The sequence below is a fragment of the Halichoerus grypus genome, chromosome 4, assembly GCF_964656455.1.
Source record: "Halichoerus grypus chromosome 4, mHalGry1.hap1.1, whole genome shotgun sequence".
In the NCBI taxonomy this organism is placed as follows: domain Eukaryota; kingdom Metazoa; phylum Chordata; class Mammalia; order Carnivora; family Phocidae; genus Halichoerus; species Halichoerus grypus.
This window is the reverse complement of record NC_135715.1, coordinates 11505217-11532265: the sequence shown is the minus strand read 5'-3', so window position 1 is coordinate 11532265 and position 27049 is coordinate 11505217. Positions and strand designations below refer to the sequence as shown.

At 39.5% G+C, this 27049-nt stretch overlaps 1 protein-coding gene across 5 annotated transcripts in view; it reads left to right on the top strand.

Annotated features, from left to right (window-relative positions):
- Window positions 1-27049, top strand: part of CLYBL (citramalyl-CoA lyase) — a 250806-nt gene that overhangs the window by 46777 nt on the left and 176980 nt on the right. The window lies entirely within an intron of this gene.

Genomic DNA, 27049 nt, shown 5'->3' with positions numbered 1-27049 from the left:
GCCCTCCCCACTCCCTGCGACAGGAGTCGGGTGCAGAGAGCTGGTGGACAAAAGACGAGGATGAGAGTTTGATGTATGAGCAGAAGGCCGCCTGTGTGCCCCCACTCTGCAGAGGTGTGCTTACATTTTTCTGAAAGGAGCTGAGCTAAGTCAAGGCCTTTGTGCTGTCACCCTCCCGACCCTCCTTAACACCAACATCTTCATCAGCAAGCAACTCAGGAACTGAAAAGTAGTTTTCTTTAAGAGAGATAATTTTGTTTTTATCATTTAATAACAACCTTTGGTGTTAATCACGCTGATGGGAAGAGCAGAGCTAGATAACAAGTCCTTCCAAGAAGTTTCCCCTTTGAAGTGCTGGTTCCCGCCTCACCCTTCCAGGAGTGAAGAGGGGGAAAGAAAACAAGTGTGAAGATCTGAAGCCACTGAGGAATGCCGAATTGATGTCTCTCCTCAGTATCCCTTCCCCTCTCACAGTTCTCCCCTCCTTTTCAACTCCCTGCCCTTTGAAACTGCAGGGTTGGGGTGGCCGGGCCCTCCAGCCAGGCCCTGTTGTAGCTACGGGCCTTCTCCCATAGGCGACAGGCGTCGGGCAGTGGGGCAGCGGGCTGGAGAGAGGAAGAAGAGGGAGAAGAAGCCGGAGGAAGTCGTCGTGTAGATCCTCTGCAGAGTCAGGGCCGAAGGCTTTATCCATTGTGATGAAAGAAAAACAAACAACCGCCCCCCCAAACAAACAAAAAAGCCCTCCCCCAACCCCAAGTCCTCCTTCACAGCTGCATTTTGTTCCTGGGACTGTGGGTGTCACTAGAACCTCTTTTTTTGCAATTCTAGAAGATACCGTAAAGGACTTGTCAAGCCTATTAATTTTTCAGGCAGAACGGATCAAGCCTGCCTTTGATGCGGCTGCTTCCTAATTTAGTATTCAAAGGTAAAGAGTCTCACCTTCTCTTCACTCTTCACATAATTAAAGATTTTTTTCCAGTGGCAGAGAACTAGTGATGTGTAGTGTTTTTTGAAGTTAAAGGTCCAACTTTTTATATAACATCTGTTCTTATCTCTTTCCTTAAATATAGCCAATATTTACTTTTTGCTGGTACTTAGTTGCATACCATTCGCCCTGCGTTTTAATTTTCGACAGATGGGGTTATAAACAGTGCGTTCCCCTCTACCTCATTCCTCTAATTTTAAATATATATATAATTATGTGTATATTTATATGTGTATGTGTCTCTATTCTAACAAACTGATAGTGCAATTAAAAACAAAACTCTAGAATTGTCGATTGCCCTAACTTGTCCATTACTCTTGATTTTATTTTATACTTGAGCATTCTAAAGTTCACTCAAGTGGACTTTCACATGTTTCCATCTGCTGTGTTTAATAGCAAATTGTGACCCTCAGAACCACTTCAGGGCCTTTTGTGTTCTTATCTGTGCATTTCAATACCTTCTGGGAAGTGCCTTCAGTTTCACTACATATGCAAAAATCCCAGCTTGAATTTTTTGACACCCGTTCTCCGTTTGTTGGTGGAGTCCTGTTTTCCATTGTCTGGTTGTTGATGTTGGCAAAAGTCATTTGTTTAACGATGCCAGGGTTACTGTGCCTTATTTTTTATTGGAATGAAATCTGAAAATATTGCTAAGTATTTAAAAAATTAATGCATGCTGTTGAAACTGTTACATACTTGCATGGTTTTATTTTCCCATCGTAAGGTGGATAATATTTTAAAGATACTAGGTAGTAATAGTCACTAGAAGCCAATTAAAACCACTAGGATTCTATCAAAAACCTGTTTGACAGTATAAATAATTGATATCTGGAAATAAAGAGGCTGCTCTGTGCACAGGGCCCTTCTGGACACGACTGGGCAGCGTTAGCAATCTCTGTACTTCACGAACCAGGGGACGATTCCTGGGCATTGTCGCCTGGGTTTTAAAAATTTGATGATAAGGCCACATACAAACAGATTTTTAAAAAACATATTCTTTACCTATGGATAGAGAGGAACAGTGACATTATTTTCAGGTGTTTGAGCTTCTTAGCATAAAGGAACAAATACCCCAACTCCTCAAGAGCCAGGTGTGAACGGAATAAATTGAGGCACTGTCCGGACCCATCCAGCTTTTTAAAAATGATGTGATTAAAAAGGACATCTGAGAACAAATTTATGAAGTTGTTATGGCAACTGAAACACTTGGATTGAAATGTGTGTATCTGAAACATGAAAGATTGTAGGAAGCCGGAGAAATAAGCACGGCATTGTATTTGGGAAAGGCAATTGAACAGTGGTAGCCAAATGTTATTTCTTCGTCGGTCATCATTCAGGGTTACTGCCTTGATTTCCACTTGTAAAAATGTGTGGTGATTGATGCTTTCCCAGACTGTGTCGCCTGAAGTCGCCATGCCTTGAACCAGCGTTTGCTCATTGGTCATTTGACCTGTTGAGAACTCTCTTGTGTTGTGTTCAATGCGGAGATTGCATTTAGAGTTGCCTCAGCATTTGCCCATAAGTTTACCCGTCTGTGTTCTCACATTAACGTCCTTGTTTGTGAGTAGCCTCTACAGTGTGTTCATTCACCATGTCCCCCAACCCTAGCCCACCACTAGTCACCAGTAAACAGCCGCACTCAAAGGAGTCAAAAGATTTAAATATTCCCTAGAATTCCCTGCTCTCTTCGAAAAGCTTTATATCCCGTCTACATAACTTGATTCCACCTTAATTTCTCATGCTTTTTAATTTTTCTCTCTGGTGCTGGCAAGAGTATTAAGTAACTGTTGTTTTAAATCACAGGCAAGGATGTTTAAAATTAACACCTACAAATTTGTATTACAGTGTTTTAGAAAATCAATACTTTAAGCCACATCCAGAATGCTTCAAGTTTTTTCAGTCACTAGATTTCAGATACCTAGTGTCCAGAAAATTGTTTTTTTAAGATATTATTACAAATTCTTTGTAATATATATTTTTGGCTTTACATGAAAAAATAGTTAAATGTCAATTATAGTAATTTTAGTAGATTATCCCATAAGTAATACACTATTTTAATTGAAAAGAGTTTGACACCAAAAAATACATTTACACCAAAAAATTGAAAATTTTTTCTTTATAAACATTGATTGTTGAATATTGATTACTGGGTATTTGGTCTCCTTGATTTTAAGCATAGTACTTTTTACTTTGAATAGTCTTAATTCCTAAAATTAAGCTAAGTGAAGCAAAGGAGGTGGAAAAAGCAAAATAGTATTTAGAAAGTTTATTTTTCTTAAGTCATGAATTGGAACTTTTTACTCTTGCTGAAATTACCTAGCAGTTTTTTAGCGGGACGTGAGGGTATAATACCAAAACTTTCCATGTATAGTGGGGTGTTTTCCTATTTCTTTAAAGACTGAGCTCAAAACGTTATTCTATTGCAAAATTAACTGCTGTTAATCTGTCAGATTTATTATTCATTTTAAATATTTAAATCTGTGCATTTGTGTTTTTAATCCCTTTTTGCATATGTACATGGAAGTGATTCTATTTTGATATGACTTCCTTATTTTGAAAATTCATAGATCGAAGATAACATCAAAATAAAAAAGAGTGTTTCAAGAGTATTAAACATAAGAATTTGGGGTATCTGCACACACTTTACAGTAATGGATTTCCTTTTTCCTTTCTTTAGTCTTTCAATTTTAAGGATAAAAAAAAAGTATGAATTTGATGCTTCCAAAGTGGATACTATTTTATTTCAGGTGGGTCGTTTAATAGTTTGTTGATGTTTTCAAGGTCTCTAAACAAAGTCTGATGTGTTAACAGTCTTATTAACGATGTTAAAATAGAATTAACAGCTTGTGGATGCCTCCAGAGCACAATAGCCTGTCAACCTCGCCTGCCCCCTTATAAATTGTACCCCTGCTGTCTTCCCTTTGTTTCATGCCCAATCAGCAAACTAAACTTTTGTGGAGAGAGAAGGCAGTTCAAGTGTTTCTGCTGCAGCTGAAGGGAGGAGCTAATGTGGAATTTACTGGGAGACCAATCAGTGCTGGAGGGAAGAATGACCCCAGATTGGGAAGAAGGACTTTGTTGACCTGCTTGGCTCCCTGACCTTTCCTTGCTATTTTGTCACTTTAAAGAGGTTTACTCTAGTTGTTGAGTACTTTATGATGCTTCTACTAAAGCTGCAGAAGTTTTAGAAGTTTGAGATTTTTTAAGATAAATCTCAGCACACATTTGATAGTGCTGTGTGATCTTTAGTAATTTGATGAGATGTTAGCACTTAAAATTATTTAAAAAGCTGACACAGCAATAATAACGTGGTTTTTTGTGGTTTTTTTTTGAGGGATGAATAGATTTTCATCAGTTATCTTGAGCCAAATAGATTCTAAATCTTTTCTAGTGTCTCTTCCCCATAGCTACTTTTGTGGAGAGAGAATCACATTAGCTACTGATGTTAGACCATTGGTTCTATTTTGTTGAATGTATGCTTTGAAAAAATAGATTTCTATCCTTTTTTAAGTTTGTTTGTTTGTTTGTTTGTTTGTTTTTTAGTAATCTCTATTATTTAGTGTGGGGCTCGAACTCATGACCCTGGGATCAAGAGCTGCATGCTCTTGCAACTGAGCCAGCTGAGTGCCCCTATATCTTCTAAGTCTTTAAAAGATTTTTATTTGTCAGTGGAAAACTAAGATTTTTAGGAGAAGGTTTATTTTTTCATTAGCATTGCTAATCTGACAAATTGTCACATTTAAAAGTACAGATTTATGGGTTAACCTGACAAATGGGTGATGCCATCTTTTCCTTTGCCACCATCAAATTTAATAACTTAGATAGTACAGCACATTTATAAAATATTTCCCAATTCTCACTGCACATTACACCAGTTTTGGTAAGGGATAATGAGACATTATTGAGACTATTATTTTTTGTGTATGTGTGGTTCTTATTTACCTTTAAATGGGCCACTGTTCAGTGGCTCAAAATACAGTGCTGAAGTCTGAGATATTGGTACATCTTGGTACAAAGAAAGAACATCTCATGCTAGAGTCCTGCAGGACTGAACATTTTCTTTAAATCAAGGTTTAGGGGCGCCTGGGTGGCTCAGTCGTTAAGCGTCTGCCTTCGGCTCGTGTCATGATCCCAGGGTCCTGGGATCGAGCCCCGCGTCGGGCTCCCTGCTCAGCGGGAAGCCTGCTTCTCTCTCTGCCACTCCCCCTGCTTGTGTTCCTGTTCTCGCTGTATCTCTCTCTGTCAAATAAATAAATAAAATCTTAAAAAATAAATAAATAAAACAAGATTTAAGGTTTAATAAAATTACTCAAATGCATATAGACACACGGAATGAGATGTAGTTAAATGAACTATGATTTCAAAATATGATTATTTTGTCAAGGAATATGCTAGAATGAAAATTAGGCAGTACAAGCTTATCACTTCTCTTAGCTCACATTGTGCTACTTAGGTGAATCTCAAGGGGAATATTTCCTCCTAACTTTATAAACCCTAGAGATATGTATCCATTGATTGAACAATGTATCAAACTGGAGCAAACAGAGCCTCTTTTGATACTAGCCACATGCATGGGTATAAGTAATAACATTTTCTGGTTGGCATCTTTGAATGCACATTGCTTCATTGGGGTCGTTTTACCTGGCCAAGGAAGAATGTCTTTGTGGTATTTCTCCCGTGACTGTAACTGCTTGTCACTTTTACCCAAAGCACTCGTTGCTGCCTACCCCATCCCATGGCCTAGCGTGTCCTCACGTTCTACTGCTGGGCAGCAGAACCATCTTGCAACCAAGTGTAACTGACCTCTTTTTTGGTGTGCCTGCTGAACAAGTATTCCAGGCTCTAGAGTAGGGGATTTGCCTAGGGATGTGGGCACCACGCTTTTGTGGAGACCAGACATCAGTACTGTAGCCACCTGATGCAAGTGTCCAGTGCGTGTCTGCATGAATTGGGGGTGATAAGAAGCCAAAGGGATTAACAACAAACAAAGAAACCTTGTTACCTTTGTGCAGAAGCCAGCTGGCATCTCACAGGGACAACTTCAGCTGCTCCATTGTCACTAAAGCTGGGCTTGGATGGATCTCATTTGCTACTGCTGTTCTAGGAGCATGCCACAGGCTTGGTCACCACAGGGAAAGGGGAAAGAAGCAACTGGGAGCCCAATGCTAGGACCCATGTCTTATTTCAGGTGATGCTGAGAGGGATAAGACTGCAAATTTAACGAAATTTTAATAGTGCAGTTTCTCTCCTTAAAGACATTGTAAATAGCATTTATCTTCCAAAAGTTCTCTCCTTTTTTTAAAAAATCATTTATTTTATAAGCTTGAAGGAAAAAGAGAAGTTGGTGGTCCCAGCATTTGTCTTAGTTGTGGCCTAAATGGATTGTAACTCTTGACCACTGACATTTACTGAGATGATCAGGGTCATGGACATGGAGCTATATCCCAGTTCAGGTCTGGGACCAGTCCCCTTGAACAGAAGTTTTCATGTGCTCTTAGAGTTCTGAATTGGCCACAGCAACTTCCAGGAAAGTAAAGGATACAAATAAAGTTTCTGACAATTTTACTGTTTGCTTCTGCATTTTAAAATTTATCAAAAGTAGAAATAATTTTTCTCTGAAATTTTGTAATTCCCTGAAGTGGATACTTTAAAGCCAATTGTGTGTGAAATGCTGTTTAAGAAAGAATTCATATAAATGTGCTTCTTGATTTAATCATAAGGGAGACTGGGAGAAAGGACGTTTTATTTTTCAGTAGTTTTTGTTCCATAAGAATATAAAACTATTGTCATTAGGGTTAGTAATACTTACCTTTGCCTAATACTTTATAATTTTTAATATACTTTTAAAAACATTATCGAATATAATCCCTGAAAGAGTCCTACAGGAAGATATTATTGTCCTGGTTTTATAGATGAGGAAACAATAAATGCACATACTCATAACATGCCACATAGTGCCAGCTTTGTATTTCCAGAGAATTCTATGTTTTAGGAAATGTATTTGGTATGTAAAATGGCTAGAAGACACAAATCTAGTCCTGAAGAAGTTATTTTGTGCCACATCATAGTTATAAAAGATGACAAAAAACTGGAATAAAATTATATGACAATGTGCAATCCCCCTTTAAATACATAATCACATGAATATTAGTTTAATTATTGTTTCATTTTCATGTGTTTCATGTGTAAAATGCTGTAATATGTTACATAATAATTAAATAGGAGAATTATCCCCCATGTTTTTAAAGATAGAAATCATAATCACAATATCATAGCAGAAGAATATTTTCCAGTTAAAAGATAGTCTGATTCGTAGTTTAAAATATGAATTTTTTAAATGAAATCTCAAAATGGTCAAAATATATTTACTCCTAAAAATCATATATTTTTTTCTCCTGCTTGTTAAAGACTAGATATCCAGGGTATTTGTTTTGGGGCAATTTAATGCTACTGTTCAGAAACAGAACTATGTTATTGGGGACAGGAAAATCTGATTAGTGTTTCTAAGAATTATTATAGCACAGCAAGATAGGGAAGCAGTCCAAAAGCACTAAAGGTTAAACACATTTTATAATAACTAGGAGAAGGCTTTACTTGTTTTAAAAAAATGTTTCTTAAGAACCATTAAAATTGTCTAAGTGATATCTTTGACTACTTTCCATTATAATATTTTTATATTATTTTCATAAAAAATATTTTTTTGAGAGGAGCAGAAGAGGAAGAATTACAATGAGAAAGAAAACCAAAAGTTTCCTATTTTACAAGATCCAAAATCTTATCAATGTAGTTTTTAGTGAAAAAAATTATTAATGTAGACTTTCATATGATAACCCTAACAAGTCTCCACATATGGTCCCGAAGGTTTTAAAAAAATAAAACTGGGGAAATAATTATTTTATGAAAAAAGGTTGATGTAGAATTTCTTTAGGGCTGCTCTTAGAAGCAAATCAAGCTTCATTTCTATCTTTAATTCTGATAATCAAGCGCACATTTTGCATTCTAGAAGTTTAGAGAAGGAAAAACTATTGGTATTATATGTCCAGGGTTTTTTTTTTTAAACAGCTCTAACATCAAAATGGCCAAACTGTTGGACTGATTCATGTTAGATAAAACAGATGGGATTCCCAGATCGTGCACCGTTCAGCCGTTTGATGGAATTCGCGCCACCCTGACCAGCGAGCCCAGATGGCGCTTAAATCTGTCACTCTTTAACGACCCTACTGTTTTTTAAAAATATTTTTATATTTGAGCCCATTCGGTTAATCTGAGAGATTAATCATTTCCAAGATATGTCTGGGGAGGGATTTTACCGTGGGTTTCATTTGGAGGAGCTGCAGATAAGAAGAAGGAAGAGGCCTCCCAGAAACAGGTCTACCTCCTAGAAGGAACATGAGGAGGGAGGCCTGGTAGACTTGGGCTTTGGAGCACTTTCTGGGCAGCAAGATTGAGAAGGCCACATAAAGAGTAGTGGCATTGGGAGTTAAGGGAAGAAGAGGGACATTTGGGAAGGGTGGATGTGGAGTGGATGAGTGGAGTGGATGAGTGGAGATGCCCAGAGAAACTATTGCATTGCTGAGCTTAGACCCCAGCAAAGGACCAAGTGCCAACTGACCACACCAGGGTGGCTTTATGTGATCTGATGCTAATCACACTGGGATGACTCTGGTGGGTGTGCCACCTGGGGTGGAACCCAGAGATCAGATCCAACACAATAAGCCTCTCTGAGATGGTTCTTTTAGAAAGAACCTGTTCTGCAACAGAACATTCACAAATCTCACAGGGTTTTTCCCTGAAGGGTTTTTTTCCCCTCTCTTTCTTAAATTACTATTTTAAGTCAGTTTAGTTTGCTGAAATGCTTCAGTGATTTGGGGCATGAGATGCTGACTGGCTCCTCCCTCCAAAATCTCTAACCTTGGATACATTTGCAGAGTGGCTTGGAATTGCTTTCTATTCCTGCTGAGATGGGAAAAGGAAAAATGAATGGTTTTTCATTATGCAAACCCAATTTTTTTTATTTGCATTTGAATCAGATGTAGTAGGTGTCAAAATACAGTGCAGAATTTACACCATTCGTGTGAAAATTTGCACTGCCCCAAAAAGCGAACAGAAATGGGCAAACCCACCTACATTAACAAAATTTAAAATTCCCTGCTCTCTTTAACGATGTTCTTGGTGGTATTTGGGCTGCTTAGTGGTGGTTTTCCTGTTTGTCACCTGATGCTCCCTATATAGGTATCCCTGCTTTTTGAAAGTTTGCGTTATGCCACGTTGCTTTTACGAAAGACCTACATTAGTCCCTGTTTTCACTAACTCAAAGAAATCCTAAGAGGATTTTTGCTTTTACAAAAAAAAGCAAAAATGGCATTCAGCATTGGTTTTATAGCGAACTGTTAGAGAGGCACTGCAAAGCCGTAGCACCCAGAGCAGCCCCACCAAGCTCCTTCCCCGAGAACTGCACTCAGCGTCTCAGCATCAGGCCACCAGAGCTTGGAACTGTGTCTGTGAGCATTTGTGCTTTATGTCCATTTATTTTGTGCATCTGTTAGCAAGATGTGTTGTAAGGTATCAGAAAAGCCTAAGACGGGGTATTTTTTGGACCTGGAAATGCTAAAAAAATTTTCCATATACATTAATGATAATTGCTTCTTCACTTTATGCCATTTCAGCTTACAAAAGGTTTCAGAGGAATGCTCTACTTTCAGATAATGGGAGAAACCTATACTTGGGAGTCTCACGGAAGGCATGCTGATATGTCTTACCCTTGTGCGTGGCAGAGCACATGGGAATGGGTCCCAATGTCCTGTGCCCCACCTGAGTATCTGCACACTGAAAACATGTTAGAATTCTGCTTCACAGGGTTTCCAAGGCAAGTTAAATGACCTTCATGTACACCCCAAAGTCAGCAGAGACGCAAGTTATGTGGGGAGGTTCCTTTGGAAGCTTTAGAGCTCTGGGGGTCTCAGGGACTCAGGGTCTGTTAGAAATTACCGCTATACCTGAATACAGTGGGAGCTGACACTTGTTAACTAACCACCCTTTGTAACCATCCCATGGAGATGAAACTAGGTAAGTTTTGAATAGAGTAGAAGAACGTCAAGCACAGAATATGTTGTTTTCATTTTAAGTCTACTGTAACCATTCAACTATCACGGTCCTCGTTCTCTCTCTCTCTCTCTCTCACACACACACACACAGAGAGAGAGAGAGCCAGATTATGGAAAGGATTGCTTATAATCATGCTTAAAGGATGTTGCTTTTTACAGACAGTAAATTGTCATTGGAAGAGTGGAGAGGCCACCCTGCATCTAATTCTGTAACATGTTTAGGACTGGATGGTAATTAGTAAGACTCAGTTTTGTGTGTATGTGCACTGTGTATGGGCTTCAATTTCTTAGGTAGTCTTTGGATATTTACGGAATAAAATTGAAAATTTTAATGGAAGCAACTAATGCCCACATTAAAAATTATGAAGTCATATAATGTATTTGGTATTATCTGAACAACCAATTTTTTACCTTTATGACTGGGAGTATATACGCCTAATAGTCCAAATAAATATTCTCTCTTAAATTTTACCTGTCAACTCATTCCATACTCACCTCATTTCCTCTAAAGACTGAAATCTCTCAGGGCACCTGGCTGGCTCAGTCAGTCGAGTATGAGACTCCTGATCTCAGGGTTGTAAGTTTGAGCCCCACATTGGGTGTAGAGATTACTTAAAAATAGAATCTTTAAAAAAAAAAAAAAGACTAAAATCTCTCTGCTATTTCAGTTGGCAAATGTTCTGTTTAGGAACAAAAGGAGATATGTATATTTGAAGAATTCTATGGTCACCTGAGAAATGAGGCTTTCACCCATCATTTTCACTAAGGCCAAATAATTATTAAAAATGAGGAGCAGAGGGGCACCTGGGTGGCTCAGTCAGTTAAGCATCTGAGTTCAGCTCAGGTCATGATCTCAGGGTCATGAGCCCCGTGATGGGCTCCCCGCTCAGTGGGGAGTCTCCTTCTCCCTTTCCCTCTGCCCCTCCCCCTGCTGTGCTCTTTCTCAAATAAATAAATAAAATCTTTTTTTTTTTTAAAGATTTTATTTATTTATTTGACAGAAAGAGACACAGCAAGAGAGGGAACACAAGCAGGGGGAGTGGGAGAGGGAGAGGCCGGCTTCCTGCAGAGCAGGGAGCCTGATGCGGGGCTCGATCCCAGGACTCTGGGATCATGACCTGAGCCGAAGGCAGACGCTTAATGACTGAGCCACCCAGGCGCCCCAATAAAATCTTCTTTAAAAAGTGAGGAGCAGGGACGCCTGGGTGGCTCAGTCGTTAAGCGTCTGCCTTCGGCTCAAGTCATGATCCTAGGGTCCTGGGATGGAGCCCCACATCGGGCTCCCTGCTTGGCAGGAAGCCTGCCTCTCCTCCTCCCACTCCTGCTGCTTGTGTTCCCTCTCTCGCTGTCTCTTTCTCCGTCAAATAAATAAATAAAATCTTAAAATAAAATGAGCAAAAATAATACTTCACTGTTAATGAACTGTTGGCCATTTGGACTAGATGACTGTGTTTTGGTAGATAGAAGAAAGAGGAAAACTGCTCTCTTCATTGCCTGTGTCTACATTCCCTCCTTGGCATGAGACTGGCACAGCAACCCCAACCTGGCTTCTGGAGGTTGAACTGAGCATTTCGTGGCCAGGTCCAGGAGCCAAACCAGGAAATAGGATTAAGGGATAAAGCCAAACTCAAAGGCCAGGGTACAGTCAAATCAAGGTATTCACATAGATGAAGAGTTACAGGAACAAGAGTCAGATTCAGAGCAATCTGAAAGCTGGATTCAGAGTGGAAGGTAGGAGATGGAGCCCCTGGAAGTGTCCTCAGCTGTTGAACAGAACCACTGGTGTTCTTGTAGGGCCTTAGCTTTGAACAGGTGGTGAGGTAGTAAGGACCCAGAGTGCTGTGACGAACGTGTGGGTTGCCCATTCTTTCTAGAACCCTCTCTAGCCATTGGCAAGAATTCCACAGGCTCTTTTCAGAGTATCTTTTAAGAATCAAAGAAAAAAGTCATAAGGCTTAAAAAAGTTGGGTATCCCTAAGAACCCTAGTTTTCCAAATAGGAAATGTAAAGTTGGATGGGGGTTTCAAGTTATTGTTTCATTTTCTTCATCTTTGAAAGATTTCCTAGTTCACTGAGAGCCTGCCTTCAACTGCATGGATATCATAAAGTTTCTTTTTCATTCCCTATAAAGATCCCTATTTTTAGCTTTTTAAGAACTGTTACTGAGATATAAACGGTATTCTGCACCCCACACAGTACGCATCTCAGGATTAGACACAGAGTTCCTAAAACTGCAAGACAAGTTTAGTCTTAGTGAATCTGTTAGGTTTCCTTATAGGCATGTTTTCTCATATTATTTAATTTTAGTGGAAGGCCTGTTAGAAATTTCCATGTGTATTAATGATGCTTAAGAAGTTCTCACTATCCAAATTATGTAGAATTTCCCATCGCAGTTTATAATTTCCTGAAACATAACTAAAAGATTTTATTTATTTATTTGAGAGAGTATGAATGGGGGGAGGGGCAAAGGGAGAGGGAAAGGGAAAAGCAGACTACCTGCTGAGCAGGGAGCCGGACATAGGGCTTGATCCCAGGACCCTGAGATCTGACCTGAGCTGAAGGCAGACACTTAACCAACTGAGCCACCCAGGTGCCCCAACTGTTTGTAATTTCTACACACATGCCCTAAAAGCAGCATCCATCAGACCCACCCTTAATGAAGGATGGGATACTTAATGAAAGACTGGACTACCAGGCCAAGGAATTGAAACTGAGCTGGAAGGAGCTTCTGAAAGTTTTCAAACTGGGGAGGGACATGATTGCATTTTAGGAAGATTAATGCATAGCAGTGGATAAGATAAACTCAAGGGCTCAGTGGGGGCCAGGGAAAGACTGGAAGCCAAAAAGCTAAAGTTAGGAAATGATTGCAAAAGTTCTATTAGGAGGTGACAGGGACCCAAATTTGTACATTGAAGAGATGTGTGAGAGCCTCTCCTTCTACCTGGACTCGTGTCACTGATTTGTGCACCCCATTGCCAAGCACACAGTCCTCATCTCATCTTCTCTCAGTTCACCTTCAGTTCTCAACTCATGCCTTCAGGCTTCTGACTGCCCTTTGGGAAGCTCCCTCACAAGCCTACAGCTTTGAGGCCAAGAACGGTGTCTTACTCTATTCTTCTTTTCAGTGTCTAATAGTATAAATGTAGTAGGTACTCAATGAATACTTCTGAATAAATGAATCAATTCTGAAAGCAACTTACTATGCAAACTTTTAGTAAGTGATATTGTGACTTTGGAGCAGTTAATGCACATTCCTTTGCTTCCTGGTTTTAATTTGGTGGCAAGAGACAGTTATGGCTAAGAACATAGGTCCAGGAAGTTAGAATATGGTTACCATATTTGTTGTCCCGTGACCCCAAGCAAGTTATTTGATTTTTCTGTCTCAGTTCTCTCGTTTGAAAATGAGGATACTGTTATATGAACAAATGAGACCAAATGTCCACGCTTCTCAGATCATTGCCTGGCACAATGTTAGAACTCATATAATTATTAATTATGATTTATTATAATTAGTATTGATAGCAATCGTAATGGAAGCCATTTACTACATTTTGGTTTGTGATTGAAAGTTTACTGATAGTAAGGGATATATTGAGATGATAAGCATGATCGTTTTATTCAGTCCTTCACATTCTGTGGGGCTAGTCATCTTTTTAAATGATATTTATATATAAATGAAACTTCAGGACAACCATAAAAGTTTATGTGAAAGTGTGTTATAAAGAATCATATTGAATATATTAAGAGCTGTTTAATGAGCTAGTATAGAACTCAGAAATGTTCATGTGTGTTTACCCAGCATAAACTACAGTGATTCCCGAGGAGCCTGAGCAAATTCTAGCTCTCCTCTTGACTTAGTATTGGGACATGACATGGACTTTTTGTAATTAAAGAAGAAAAAAAGATTGAAAAAAGAAAAAAAAAAAAAAAAAGCTAGATTCTAGCCATGCTGAAGCCCAGAGGTATACATTGTAATTGATCATTGATGGTTTTATTTTTAATTTTGACTCCAAGCACCACCTGTGCTGGCGATAGTTACGAATACAGGGATGGTGAGTTTGCTTCTTGTTGGGAGTTGTCACCTCTGAAGCCGGCGGTGCAGGCCTCCTGGGTGGTGCTTGAGTGTCGGATATGTCTCATGTCTTTTAGAAGACGATATCGCTCTTTAATATAGATCTATATTATTAGCCGTTAGCTGTCTCTCTCTATCTCAAATGAATAAACAAAATCTTAAAAGAAACACCGTAACAATAAGTTTTGAATATATAAAATTTTTACTTAGGATATGGCAGTGCTTCCACAGTCTTCGTTGGAAAGTTTCATGCAACATTTCTAAAGTTGCAGATTGTGAATAAAATCAATATGTTCTCGTTTCTAAACTCAGCAATGCATTTTGTGTACAAGACCAGTGTTATATACAAGATAGACAGGTCACTTTAACTTTTCTCCTTTTGTAACACAGGATATTTTGGACCTCTCCCCATTTAAAGACCATCTCCATATGTCATTGCAGAGAGGAGCCCCACTGTAGAACTCTACGCATCTCGAAGATCACTTTAGTTTGATGGACATCTCTATAATCTGCTCTTTTCTCTCTGCTTCAAATGTTAGTACTTAGCTCTTGGGAAATCTAGAACACATTCTCCTCCTTTACCTGTGAATTTTCATTTGCCAGACAAATGTAAATATCTCAACATCCACAGTTTTATTGTAAGACTTGTGGAGTTGAGAGAATCTCCTCTGTGTCACCTCGCATGTTTCAGGGCCATAATACTAAACAGCAGCAATAACCCTTTACATCAATTTTCTCCACTGTTCATTTCGTGTAAAAATCTGTGTAGCAAAACTTTATACCCTTACCTCATAAAGTCACCGTTACACAAATGTTGGCAGGTGATAGGTCCAGTGGGATTTCAGTAGTCATTCATTCATCCAACCAATATATATTGAAGAACTACCTTGTTCTAGGCATTTGAGATCCATCAGTGAACAAGAACAAATATCTGCCCTTCTGGAGCTTATGTTTTAGCAGCCTGACAACAAATAGCAGAGATAATAAATAAATAGATGCAGAATTTTAGAAGATGGTGAAAGAAAAGGCAGCTGGGCCCAAGAAACTTCCTCTGGGGTGAGGAAGGGAAAGCAGGCTGCAATCTTAAATAGCACACTAAGGATAAGCCCCATTAAGCAGGTGAAATATGAGCAAAGGCTTGAAGGAGGGATGGACTTCTATAGTATGTCTTCTTATATATGCATATACCTGGGAGAAGAGTGCTCTAGGCACACACAGGGAACACCCTGTGTCTAAGGATAGCAAGGAGGCTTATGGGTCTGGAGTGGAATGAGAGAGGGGTGGCAAAGCAGTAAGAGATGAGATGAAGGAAGTATTGGGTGCCAAATTGCTGTAAGGATTTTTTCCAGTACAAGTGAAGGGAGAACTATCACAGAGTTTTGAGCAAAGGAGAGACATGATAAGACCCATATTTTAAGCCTATCCCTCTGTAACCAGTGTTGAGAATAGACTGTAAGGGACGAGGGAAGAAGCAGGGAGAGCAGTCAAGAGGTGGTTGCCTTGAGCCAGCTGAGGGCTGATGGTGTTTCAGACCAGAGTGGGAAGTGGTGAGATGTAGTTTGGATGTATTCTGAAGCAGAACCAACAGAACTTCCTGGCAAATTGAATGTTTCTTGGTTGTAAATAAAAGAGAAGTCAAGGGTGACTATCAAGGTTTTTGGCTCTAGTTGCCTTCAAATGAGATAGGAGAGGCTATAGATGGAACATGGTTTCCTTGGGTGTTGGGGCCAGAGGAGGAGGATCAGGAGTTTAACTTTGGACATGTTGACTTTTAGATTCTCTACTAGAAATCAGGTAGAAATGCCAAGTTGGCAGTTGAATGTAGGAGTCCAGAATTTGGAAGAGTGGCCTGGACTGGAGAGCTACACGTGGAAGTTGCTAGCATAGTGGTGGCATTTAAACCAGTAAGAACAGGTGGGCTCCCAGTGGGAAGAGTGTGAGGCTGTGGACCCAGGGCTGACTGTGGGACACTCCCAACATTAAGGGACAGGGTGGGGGGAAAGTGGGAGGGAAGATCCAGCAAAGGAGATGGGGAAGTAGCAAGCAGTAAGAGAGGATTGTAACTAAGGAGTGTGTGTCCTGGAAATCAGGTGAACACAATGTATCAAGATGGGTGGGGGCGGTGTTCATGCTACATGGTGCTGGTAGGTCAAGTAATTTAGGAACTGAGAATTAGCTAATACACTTAGCAACATGGGGGTCATTGGTGGCCTCAACAAGAGCAGATTTGGAGGAGGTATGGGTTTTTCCTCTTCAGAGGAGGAGAAATTTTAAATAATACTGTATTTACTTCTGGAAATACTGTATATGCTTCTACTGAAGCATACATTAAAAGGACCAAAAGTGTAAGGGATCGGTACTTTTAAAAATACATGTGTAACAACTTTATTGAAATGCAATTTATGGGGCGCCTGCGTGGCTCAGTTGGTTAAGCGACTGCCTTCGGCTCAGGTCATGATCCTGGAGTCCCAGGATCGAGTCCCGCATCGGGCTTCCTGCTCAGCAGGGAATCTGCTTCTCCCTCTGACCCTCCCCCCTCTCATGTGCTCTCTCTCTCTCTCTTGTTCTCTCTCTCTCAAATAAATAAATAAAATCTTAAAAAAAAAATGCAATTTATATATCATATAGTTTACCCACTTACAGTGTGCAATTCAATGGTTTTTAGTCTATTTACAGAGTTGAGTGACCATTACCACAGTTAATTTTACAACATTTTCATCACCCCTAAAAGAAACATCATACCTATTAGCAGTCATTGCTCTGCAAACTCTCCACGCCTAGGCATCCACTAATCTATTTTCTGTTTCTATGTATTTGCCTATTCTGGATATTTCATATAAATGGAATCATAAAATGTGGTCTTTTGTGACTGATGTCTTTCCCTTAGCATAATGTTTTCAAGGTTCATCCATGTTCTAGCATGCATCATTACTTTATTTCTTTTTTTTCTTTCAAAAGATTTATTTATTTACTTATTTGACAGAGAGAGAGACAGCAAGAGAGGGAACACAAGCAGGGGGAGTGGGAGAGGGAGAAGCAGGCTTCCTGCGGAGCAGGGAGCCCAGTGCGGGGCTCAATCCCAGGACCCTGGGATCATGACCTAAGCTGAAGGCAGACACTTAGTGACTGAGCCACCCAGGCGCCCCAGGACTTTATTTCTTTTTATGGCTAAATAATGTTTCCTTGTATGGATGATCAGTTGATGGACATTTGGGTTGTTTCTGCATTTTAGTCATTGTAACACTGTTACGAACATTTGTATACAAGTTTTTGTGTGGACATATGTTTTCTAGGGTATATACTTAGGAGTGGAATTAGATTTCTACTTTCTTGTTAATATTACCAAATAGCCTATATCAATGTTATCACAATTTCAGAGCTAGAGGTAAAAAAAAAATGAGACAAAGTTGAGAAGTGGGACCTAGAGCACCTGTAGTCCTTTTTTCTTTCCCAGATCCCTACATTTCTAGAGCTATTTTAGCCATAGTTACTGTTGAGGTACTGCAGTGCTAAATGAATGGATATTTCTCTTTGTTCTGTTTTTGAGCATAATGCTATATAGTAGTAGGCTCCATCAAAGAGGGCAGAGAGTGAAGGAGAGAATCCACCTGCCATTGGCTTACTGAGAATATAAGGTTATTTCAGAATCTAGGTCATTGTTTACTTCGAGCTACATAAAATTTTCAAGTAGATTTTCTTACAGCATCTCCAAAATAAAGAAGCCAGGAAAGGCAGCCAAATACATTAACTTTGAGAAAAAAGCAACTACTTGTAATTGCCTATCAGTCTTTGGATTTACTTCTGGGGAGTACCAATTAAAAATCTCAAACATAGCTTTTTCAGTGGAATTATATTAATATGAAAGAGTTTTATCAAATATGATCACGTGTGTGTGTGTGTGTGTGTGTGTGTGGTTTTAAACATTTCCATAATGAGTTCCCAAGTGCTTTTTTGGCTGTGGTTATTAAAGCTTGTGTGTTTGCAATTTATTTGGCAAAATGCCTTTAGTGAAGAAAGGATATAGTGTTCTCTTGGTTCTTTGCCCAAATTAATTTTGGAGAAGTCTGTGACTATGTTTAGTTCATGTCATTCATTGGAGACAAGTCATTGTAATTACATGTGATCACAATCAGTTTACAGTTGTTTTATCATGTTTTCATGCTGAATATCTACTCAGACTTCATAGCAAAACTTAATGGCTACTGTTTTATTTGTACATAAAATGTTTTATAGCCTTTTTTTGCAGTACACATCAGGTTTCAATCATCACTGCTGCATAGTCAAAGAGATGGATAAAGAACTATCAAAAATCCTTTTGACTATATAAAATTTTATTTCGGGTCACCTTGCCATAAAGGATATTGAATATATTTTGTGTCTTTTCCCCCAAACATGTTAACAATTGTAGAAGAGTTACAATATTTGGAGAAAACCATATGAAATGTGGAACATAGTTCACCTACGATGGTTCACATTTGCATTCGCTTTCCACGGAAAGTGGGTATATTGAGTATTTTGAATGGCTCCTAGGTAATAGAATTAAAAGGCAGCATATTGTTATTCTTGGGATTTAAAAGCAGGTTATCTTCTTAACTGTAAGGCTAAACATTTTGTCATTGTTGTTTCAGAAAGTCTGCTCTAACATCTGCACTGTGTGGCAGAGTTACATTTCAGAGTGTTATTTACAGCTACCAAATGCTGGAGGCTCTCAAGTACGGGACAGTCCCTGATTTGCTAATTGTGCTAGCCCTGCTTCACCAGTGAATTTGAGTGAATTCACTCGTTATCTCCCAGGTGTCAGTTCTCACATTATTTTCCCCAAAAGGTTGGTCCCTAGTCCTTCTGAAAACTGCTGTTCTCTATATGTTTGATTCTCCCTGGTTGAAGACGCTCCTGTTAGAAAAGTGTAATTAATGGGAAACTTTGACATCCAGCTGAGAAAATTAGTTTGCATCAAAAAAGGCAAGATAGAGGATTAAAGAAATTTTAGTCCTAATCTAATTAACACCAATTAAAAGATGCAGATGTATTTGCACCAACAAATTGTTAATTATGCACCAATTTGCCTTTTCTACGACAAAACTAAAATTAGGATAGTATTATTATCTTTTTTGTTTTAGGAGACTACCAGAGTGGGTTTGTTACAATCATCTTTTGTATAATTAGAGAAAAGGTAGGTGGCAGGAGTTAGTGTGAAATATTTTACTCTCCTGATATTTTCACGTAGATTAACTCTTTAAAAACAGAAAGTGCAGGAGAATTTTCTTAGCATGTTTCTCACAGACATCTGATGAGGATCTAGTATGTACTGGATCCTTGCTCCATGCAGTGAAAAACTGAGCATGTGTGCAGCAAACTGGGTTTTCTCATTCAGAATATTTCAGCTGCTCATATTGCTGATATGCTGTTCCTTAGAGAAAGCCTTGTGACCTAAATTGTACAGTTAACTAAACTCTGCCCTAGATACATGTTAGAAAAGGAGACTTGAACTTTCCGTAGGCCTCAAGAAATGGTCATGTCCCCAACCTCATCTTTAACACTGTGGCCTTTTGGGGTATTCTGCTTACATCTTCGTCACTTGGCAGATCTGTGCTTCTGTTTACCAGAGTATTACTCAGATGTCCACTGTGCTGGGACTTTGATTTTACCTTTTGAATCACTCTTACAGGTCCTCAGATGGTGATCTGAGTAATTGTGTAGGGGGTGGTGAAACACAGACCTATTATGTCTGCAAATGACACATCTGTCCAAGTGTCATGTAATGAGTAACCACAACCCACTTTATATAAACCATATTTTTTTCTCTTTCCAAAACGGAGCGGGTAGAGTGAGGGAAATAGCTGCTAGAAATGGGAAGAAAGGCGTATCTATGGATTCCTCTGGCCATTAACTAGATGCAGAATCCAGCAGCTGCCCTTAGATTTCCAGGTGCCCATTGTTAAACTTCATCCAAAGAAAATATTTGGCCAACCAGGTCCTGGTGTGAGAAACAGTATTTTTTTTTAAAAAGATTTTATTTATTTATTTGACAGAGAGAGACACAGCAAGAGAGGGAACACAAGCAGGGGGAGTAGGAGAGGGAGAAGCAGGCTTCCCGCTGAGCAGGGAGCCTGATGCGGGGCTCGATCCCAGGACTCTGGGACCATGACCTGAGCCGAAGGCAGACACTTAATGACTGAGCCACCCAGGCACCCCAGAAACAGCATTTTTTAAAGAGCAGTGTTACTACTGTCCAGTGTGTATACTTAGAACCTAAATAACAATACCTAAATGGCCATGTTTTATTAGTGGTGCAATAGTTAATATAAAAATTTAGGATTGTCGGCGCGCCTGGGTGGCTCAGTCGTTAAGCATCTGGCTTTGGCTCAGGTCACGATCCCAGGCTCCTGGGATCGAGCCCCGCATCAGGCTCCCTGCTCAGCGGGAAGCCTGCTTCTCCCTCTCCCACGCCCCCTGCTTGTGTTCCTTCTCTTGCTTTGTCTCTCTCTGTCAAATAAATAAATAAAATCTTTAAAAAAAAAATTTAGGATGCTCAATTTGCATTTTTCAGTATTTGTGCTAGAAACTTTTGCATTCATGACTTTGGATGAAAGCAAACTGCTATAAAGTAGCTTTTACTGGCTGGTATTTTCATGGGTAATGGTGGCTTGAAGTTGACCTACTAATGGGAGAATTTCACAATGGCAACGCCTATGACAGCAAACGGCGGGGCATTCTTAAAAACAATGTCTTCCTCCACACACTCACAAGAGAATATCTGATCCCATCTTTGATTTCTAGAGCACCCATTGTACTTCTCGGTGCTCATGCCTGCAAGTCTCTAAGGATGCAGTGCACCTTTCTGTAAAAATGTATTCCCATATCATAGATCCCATGTAAAATGTTTTGTGAATCAATTTAGAAGGTAAATAACATAGCCTGATGAAATGGCATTAGTGGGGTTAGGATAGCAATTGCTTGACTGATATTTCTGTTGTATTAGAATAAAAGAATGATGCCTCAGTTGACCAAGTCTTATAAAAGGCCCCCAAAAATAATTACCAAGGACTGGTCAGCTCACAGACCAAATCTCTCACCCCCTAACCCAAAACCTAGAGTTTGTTAGGATTAGTAGATAACCTTATTTGTTTTATACCTAAGTAAGATCCTGAGGTATCCAGTGTGTTTCCTTCATTGAATGATGCTGATTTCACCAGGGTAGAATAGGAATTTAGAGTGTGTTTTCGAGTGCTACTCACTGCGCCTTTGCCCCGTACCTAGTCTTTCCTCTGACCAGCACAGACATGATGCGGCCACTGAGATCAAGGGTCTAGTCTGGGGCCTCACAACAGACCTCTTGTGTTTGTCTCCCTAGCCTGAAACCTTAGTTATGTTTGCATCAGGCTTGAACCAAATAAATAGCTCAGTTGTGAAAATGCATCACATTTTTCATGATGTTTTACTGTGCCTCTCCTACGTGCTCTTTCTTATCCCATTAAAGAAAGAAAAAAATAATTACTTTTTAAAAATTTTAGGGGCGCCTGGGTGGCTCAGTCGTTAGGCGTCTGCCTTCTGCTCAGGTCATGATCCCAGGGTCCTGGGATCGAGCCCCCGCATCGGGCTCCCTGCTCCGCGGGAAGCCTGCTTCTCCCTCTCCCGCTCCCCCTTCTTGTGTTCCCTCTCTCACTGTGTCTCTCTCTGTCAAATAAATAAATAAAATCTTTAAAAAAAATACGTAGTATTGCAATTTACTGAGTCTGAAGAGGCATGAAAACTAAATGCAGTTAGTGATTTGGGATTGGGTCAGAAAAAAATGGACATAAATCACATTATTGGGACAATTGATGAAATTTCAATAAGGACTACAGAATAGACAACAGCATTGTATCTCTGTTCTATTTCCTGATTTTGATCATTTTAGTGCAGTTGTGTAGGAGAGTATCCTTGGTTTGGGGAAGTATTTAGGGGTAAAGGAACACAATGAATACAATTTACAAATGGTTCAGAAGAAAAATAAATATATACATAATATATGAACATCAATCAGTCAATCAATAGAGGGCAGTAATGATAAAGCAAATGTGAAAAAATGTTAACAATTGGCAAATCTGGGTAAGGGGTATTCAGGAATTTTTTTGTGCTATCCTTGCAGCTTTTCTATTAGTTTGAAATTATTTAAAATTTCTGGGGCGCCTGGGTGGCTCAGTCGTTAAGCGTCTGCCTTCAGCTCAGGTCTTGATCCCAGGGTCTTGGGATTGAGCCCCGCATCGGGCTCCCTGCTCAGCGGGAAGCCTGCTTCTCCCTCTCCCACTCCCCCTGCTTGTGTTCCCTCTCTCGCTGTGTCTCTCTCTGTCAAATAAATAAATAAAATACTTTAAAAATAAATAAATAAAACAAAATTTCTTTTAAAAATTAAAGTAGAAATGCTGGGTTTTTCCCCCAAATTAATAAACCTTTTTGTGCATGATTCTGAAAAGAAATCAGAGGTTCTACTAGGACGGGGATTCTCAGACAAAGCCTGCCACTGCGTCACACGCAGAGAGTCTGTTGTACTGGCTCAGCTAGTCAAAACGGATTCTTAGGAAGACTGTTCATCAGGGTGGATTGGTTATGTTCAACAGTTTAATGTATTTCCTCAAAATCCACCAGCCTGATGGAACAGAGAACTAAATGATCCCCTCCAAGTCTACAAATAACAAGATAAAATGTTCTTAAATCCATCTTTTTCTCACATACACCTCCCCTGTAAGATTGAGCCGTGGCCTTAAGTGAACATTAGAACTGAAGTTCACTGTATTGTATGTTCCCTTTCAGACAGGATTTCACAAAGACCCTCTTTTATAAAGAAAACAACCAGCCAATAAAACAGTCTTAGAGTACATTATATATGTGACCAATCATTTTATAAAATCTGATGTAAGCCTTCAGGCATAATTGGAGTTCTTAGCAAAATACTTTGGTTTTTAATATTTCTATGACCCTCTAAGGGGGACTTAGCAATTACTCTTAAATTTTCAAAGTGGTGCATGGACTTTTAGCTGTGTGACTTCCATTAAAGCCCATAGGAGTCTTGTTGCTAAAACATCACACAACTCATGAAAATGTGCTCCTTCTTGTGAAATTGTTAGAAGTAATGGGTATGGAAGTGTAGCCTGGTATTTCTGGTACATTTACAGGCTTTCTGCACTTGTTTCAAATTTTATACTTTTATAAAAACTCAACAGTTTTATAGGAATTGAAAAAAAATGCCTGTTAGTGTATTTCAAAAGTAAAAGGGAAGAAAATATATAGGACCACTAAAAAATAAGTTCTAAAATTATTCTTAAATTTTTTTTTTTAAAGATTTATTTATTTATCTAAGAGAGAGAACTAGCGCCCGGGGGCGGGGGTGGGGTGGGGGGGGCGTCGTGCAGAGGGAGAGGGAATCCTAAGCAGACTCCGCACTTAGCATGGTGCCTGATGCGGGGCTCAAAACCCTGAGATCGCGACCTGAGATCACAACTAAGTTGAAACCAAGAGCTGGATACCCAACCAACTGGGCCACCCAGGTGCCCCTAAAATAATTCTTTAAGAAAATCCAAATTTTTAAAAATATTTATTACCTTTATTTCAAAATTAATATATCAGCTCCCAGGTTTTTAAAGTATGCCTTAAAGTAATGCCATTAAAAAAAAAAAGACATTTACTGACAAACTTTCAGTATAATCACATACAAGGTTTTGGGTTTGCAACTACCTCTTCTGCTGAAGTCTACATAATTTAAGTATCATCTGAGCAAAACTTCCCTCCGTCAGATAGAGGGATCTTCCCAGGGATAAGCCTTAAGGTTTGCTGAGTTCCCTCTCTGCCTGGAACCTTACACATATGCTCAGCTCACAGGTTGGCATGGAATCAGCTGGTGACCTTGCTGGTGACCCAGCCAAGGACTCAGGGTGCACTCTAATTCCTCTTAGGGCAGAAACATCTCTGGAGTTCTGTTTCCTTGGCCCTTTGGGAGACACTCGAGACTAGGAACTGGCCTCCAACATAGATATATTTGTTTCAACACATTCAGAGGGGAGGAGGATGAGAGAGGAAGTGGGGGACTCGGTGACTACTTCTTGAGTTAATTATTGTTGGCTCAGTTTCAGTGCTACTGTTTTGCTATAGATCTTTTACTAAGGAGTATTGAATTATTTTTATTCATTATCTCGGAAAGATCCTACAGGCATGGTTTTCTCCTGAAATCTCTGCTAATGTCTGAATAGTAGATTTTAGGATAGGTGTTAAAACTGGAGAACTTGAGGGGCGCCTGGGTGGCTCAGGCGGTTAATGATCTCAGGGTCCTGGGATCGAGCCCTGCGTCGGGCTTCCTGCTTACAGGGAGCCTGTTTCTCCCTCTCCTCCCTGCTTGTGCTCTCTCTCTCGCTCGTGATCTCTCTGTCTCTCAAATAAGTAAATAAAATCTTAAAAAAAAATGGAGAACTTGATGTAGAACCAATTTTTCAACATAACATTGAGCAAATAGCATCAGTTAAGTGTGAGCTATGCCACTGATTGGAAGTGTCCCAGCTGGGGTCAGAATTAGGGACTGTCTAAATAAGGGAATTTCAGAAAGGCAGGGGAGAATATCAAGGTACAAATGGGAGGAAATAAGCCATTGTTCCTTTAAAAAGCATAGTAACCTCAATAATGAGAGGCTATGAAATCGTTCTTTTTATGACAGTAGCTTCTTAACTTCACAGCCCTAAGAACTCCTAGGGTCACTTGCAGAGAGCCCCAGGGCTACACCTGCCTTGCATAGATTAGGGCCTGCTGCAGCTGTCTTCATTTGCAAGACTAAGGTGTAGCTCGATGAGGCTGTGGGTCTCAGCGGGGAGCGCTCCTTCCTGATCTCAATAGGCTGGCATTTCAGATTAAGATGGCCATTGCAAGTTAGGCTCAGAAATTGCAAGATGAAGCAGGTAACTATTTCCTGAGTTTTATGTATCAGACCTTACGAGGTATGAAGCAGGAACTCTTATATACGGCTGCCTTGAATTAGCCATGCCTTTTCCAATCAGCCCTGCTGAAGGGCAAGCTGCCTAAACCATCTAGCATATTTAGGGGCCAAGTCTGCCTTTGACTCACAAACATGTTTGTAAAGAGCGTGTGAATGTATAGGATGATCTATTGATGAGGACAAAAGGGAATGCTCTTTGGAACCTATACCCGTCAGCGTCGGTCTGTGGGTTGGATACGCTTTCTCTGTAATGTGCATTCATTTCACAGAAAATACAATTAGGATAATTCTTGTGTGTTCTCTACAGGAAGGAAGTAGTATACTGCTAGTGAATGGTAGGCTAAATGAGGGAATCATTAAAGGGTTTTTAATAGACTTGAACGAAAAGGCATAAGGGACTACAGTTATGTTGCCTTAATTGAGAAATATTTTGCAGTATGAGGAGACTTAATCAAATTTTCATTTCATACCTGGTCAGGGACTAGGCTGAATGTTTCTTTAAGCAATTTGATAAAATGCACATGGAAGACTTGTTGGTTATGTGAGAATGTGTAGAAGTGCTTAGCATCTCTCCTGTGGGTGCCTGAGTATCAGATACTTGGTTTACTGTGTTGGGTTGAATGCTTCTGTTCTAATTTCTAATGAACTTTACCACCAGACTACTTGATCATGACTCAACCCAGGAACAATGCAAATGGAATTGCCCCCTGATGGGGAGGAATGGGCCCAGATGGCCCTTAAAAGGTGATAATTAGGAAATATAGCATATCTGAGTAGCTCGGAAGAGAGAAACTTGTTAAAGACAGTCAATCTGTTTGAAGCAATGGTCTTTCCCTTAATTATATGCATTTTCATTTAGAGTTGCTTTAAAGTACAATTTTCTCAGGAAAATTTTTTATTAGTAGCTAAAACCTAGAATCTATACACATTTTTTTGCTACTCGGTTTCAGATTATTTTAAAAATCCTTTCCTTCATACATTTTTTGTTTTCTAGATCTGTGTAACAGACTTGCTGTGTGTGTTTTAGGGGGCCGTTTTAGGTTATTTTAGCTCTTATGCTGAAACAGTGGGGGAGTGATTAAAAGTGAGAAAAATATTGGTATATATTTGTAAACTGAGCTTTTAAAATTAAAATAGTTACAGGATATGACAGTCTGTGATTTCATATACTTTGTAGGATTGCCTTAAACGTATTGCCTTCTTGGCAGCATAATCTTCAGGTTCTTCTTGAATATGTCATTAAAATAATTTTACATATGACAAGTTGGACTTTTTAAGCATTGTATCTTTATCTGAATTAGCATTCGCTAATGATATCATTCCTTTGGTTTTTCTTTAGTCACGTATTTTTTAGTGTACCAATTTGTCATTGCTAGAAGAATAACATGTGAATGGAGAGTGAGAAGGTGGTGACTTAGAGAGAAGTGTGCTCATTGTATCTCTTCCAGCTTTTACAGGGCCTAAAGGGTAGGGAATATAGCTGTTCCAGGAATTACAGCATAAAACAAAAGCTCTAATGGTCAGTAGGCAACTGTTTTCCTTATTTGTAAAATCAGAAAGTACAATTACATGAAGTGCTAAATCGCATTATTCCAAATATCTTGGCAATCGTATTTTGGCATATGAGTTGTTTTCCTGAAATTATTCAACACCATGATTCATCTTGACGAAAGCCAGTGGTAGATAGATGCACCTTTGGGACTGTGGCCAGGGGAAGACCTGCATTCTCCAGGTTTGCCCACTCAGGTTTTGAAGGACTCACCATAGAATAAGCCTCACACCCCAGACATTGCCCCTTCCATTCTTAGAAATTATTCTTTGGCTGAAAGGTAGGGTTCCCAGGATCTAGTCGTTGGGGCTTAATACAATTCTTAAAATGTCTTCTTCTTCTTCTTCTTCTTTTTTTTTTTTTAAGATTTTATTTATTT